The following is a 2,855-nucleotide window of genomic DNA, read 5'->3' as shown; positions in this document are numbered from 1 at the left end:
CCGAGGGAGGGGACCGTCCCCGCTGTGAGCTGTGCAGAGCTCCGGAAAGCCCGCGGTCGTCAGCCCGGCTGGCCCGGTGGCGCCAGAGCTGTGGCGCGTCGCTTGTGAGTCAGAGCTCTGGCGTGCAGGTTTATGTGGGGGAGAGGCCGTCGCTGCGCTTCTGGGCCCGAGCCGGGCGTGGGGCTGCCCGGGCCGGTCGACCAGCGCGCCGCAGCTCCCGAGGCCCGAGCCGCGACCCGCGGGGACCCGCCGCGCGTGGCGCGGGAGGCTGGGGACGCCCTTCCCGGCCCGGTCGCGGGTCCGTCCGCGCTCATCCTGGCCGTCTGAGGCGGCGGCCGAATTCGTTTCCGAGTCCCCGTGGGGAGCCGGGGACCGTCCTGCCCCCGTCCCCCGGGTGCCGGGGAGCGGTCCCCGGGCCGGGCCGCGGTCCCTCTGCCGCGATCCTTTCTGGCGAGTCCCCGTGCGGAGTCGGAGAGCGCTCCCTGAGCGCGCGTGCGGCCCGAGAGGTCGCGCCTGGCCGGCCTTCGGTCCCTCGTGTGTCCCGGTCGTAGGAGGGGCCGGCCGAAAATGCTTCCGGCTCCCGCTCTGGGGACACGGGCCGGCCCCCTGCGTGTGGCACGGGCGGCCGGGAGGGCGTCCCTGGCCCGGCGCTGCTCCCGCGTGTGTCCCGGGGTTGACCAGAGGGCCCCGGGCGCTCCGTGTGTGGCTGCGATGGTGGCGTTTTTGGGGACAGGTGTCCGTGTCGCGCGTTTCCTGGGCCGGCGGCGTGGTCGGTGACACGACCTCCCGGCCCCGGGGGAGGTATATCTTTCACTCCGAGTCTGCATCTTGGGCTACCGGGTTATTGCTGACACGCTGTCCTCTGGCGACCTGTCGCTGGAGAGGTTGGGACTCCGGATGCGTGCGGGGCTCTGGCCTACCGGTGACCCGGCTAGCCGGCCGTGCTCCTGCTTGAGCCGCCTGCTGGGGCCCGCGGGCCTGCTGTCCTCTCGCGCGCCCGGGCGTGTCCCGACTCCCGGTGCCGGCCCGGGTCCGGGTCTCTGACCCGCCTGGGGGCGGCGGGGAAGGCGGCGAGGGCCACCCTGCCCCCGTGCGCTCTCCGCTGCGGGCGCCCGGGGCGGCCGCGACAACCCCACCCCGCTGGCTCCGTGCCGTGCGTGTCAGGCGTTCTCGTCTCCGCTGGGTTGTCCGCCGCCCCTTCCCCGGAGCAGGGCGTCGGCCGGCCGGCCGGCCGACCTCCGCTCCCGGGGGGCTCTTCGTGATCGATGTGGTGACGTCGTGCTCTCCCGGGCCGGGTCCGAGCCGCGACGGGCGAGGGGCGGACGTTCGTGGCGAACGGGACCGTTCTTCTCGCTCCGCCCCGCGGGGTCCCCTCGTCTCTCCTCTCCCCGCCTGCGGGGGAGGCGTGTGGGGTGCGGAGCCCGGCCCGACCTCGCCGTCCCGCCCGCTGCCTTCTGCGTCGCGGGGCGGGTCGGCGGGGTCCTCTGACGCGGCAGGCACCCCTCGCTGTCGCCTCCAGTGGTTGTGGACTTGCGGGCGGCCCCCCTCCGCGGCGGTGGGGGGTGCCGTCCCGCCGGCCCGTCGTGCTGCCCTCTCGGGGGGTGTGCGCGAGCGTCGGCTCCGCTTGGGCCTTTGCGGTGCTCCTGGAGCGCTCCGGGTTGTCCCTCAGGTGCCCGAGGCCGAGCGGTGGTGTGTCGTTCCCGCCCCCAGCGCCCCCTCCTCCGGTCGCCGCCGCGGTGTCCGCGCGTGGGTCCTGAGGGAGCTCGTCGGTGTGGGGTTCGAGGCGGTCGAGGGAGACGAGACGCGCCCCTCCCACGCGGGGCAGGGCGTCCGCCTGGTCCGGCGAGCGCACGTCCCGTGCTCCCCTCTGGCGGGTGCGCGCGGGCCGTGTGAGCGATCGCGGTGGGTTCGGGCCGGTGGCGCGTGCGCCGGCCGGCCGCCGAGGGGCTGCCGTTCTGCCTCCGACCGGTAGTGTGTGGGTTGACTTCGGGGGTGCTCTGCCTCGGAAGGAAGGAGGCGGGTGGACGGGGGGGCCTCGTGGGGTTGCGCGCACGCGCGCACCGGCCGGGCCCCCGCCCTGACCGCGGACGCTCAAGGTGGCCGCACGCAGGTGTTTCCTCGTACTGCAGGCCCCCTCCCTTCCCCAGGCGTCCCTCGGCGCCTCTGCGGGCCCGAGGAGGGGCGGCTGGCGTGTGGTGGGGGAGTGTGACCCACCCTCGGTGAGAAAGCCTTCTCTAGCGATCCGAGAGGCGTGCCTTGGGGTACCGGATCCCCCGGACTGCCGCCTCTGTCTCTGCCTCCGTGATGGGAGCGCTGCCGTAGCGACTCGCTCGCAGAGGACCCTCCTCCCCTTCCCCCTCGACGGGGTTCGCGGGGGAGAGCGAGGGTTTCCGCCGGCCACCGCCGTGGTGGCCGAGCGCGGCTCGTCGCCTACTGTGTGGCCCGCGCCTCCCCCTTCTGAGTCGGGGGAGGATCCCGCCGGGCCGGGCCCTGGCGTCCCAGCGGGTTGGGACGTGGCGGCCGGCGGGCGGTGGGTGTGCGCGCGCGGCGTTCCGTCCGGCGCGTGACCCCCTCCGCCGCGAGTCGGCTCTCCGCCCGCTCCCGTGTGCCGAGTCGTGACCGGTGCCCACGACCGCGTTTGCGTGGCGCGGGGTCGGGCCGCCTGGCCCTGGGAAAGCGTCCCACGGTGGGGGCGCGCCGGTCTCCCGGAGCGGGACCGGGCCGGAGGATGGACGGAGAGAATCACGAGCGCGATTGGGTGGTGCTGGCGTTGTCGGGCTTGTGGCTGCGGTCGCTTCGGGGCCCCCGGTGGCGGGACCCCGGGGCTCGCGAGGCGGGTCTCGGTGGGGGCCGAG

The sequence above is a fragment of the Pan troglodytes genome, chromosome 17, assembly GCF_028858775.2.
Source record: "Pan troglodytes isolate AG18354 chromosome 17, NHGRI_mPanTro3-v2.0_pri, whole genome shotgun sequence".
NCBI classification, from domain to species: domain Eukaryota; kingdom Metazoa; phylum Chordata; class Mammalia; order Primates; family Hominidae; genus Pan; species Pan troglodytes.
This window is presented reverse-complemented; position numbering follows the sequence as displayed.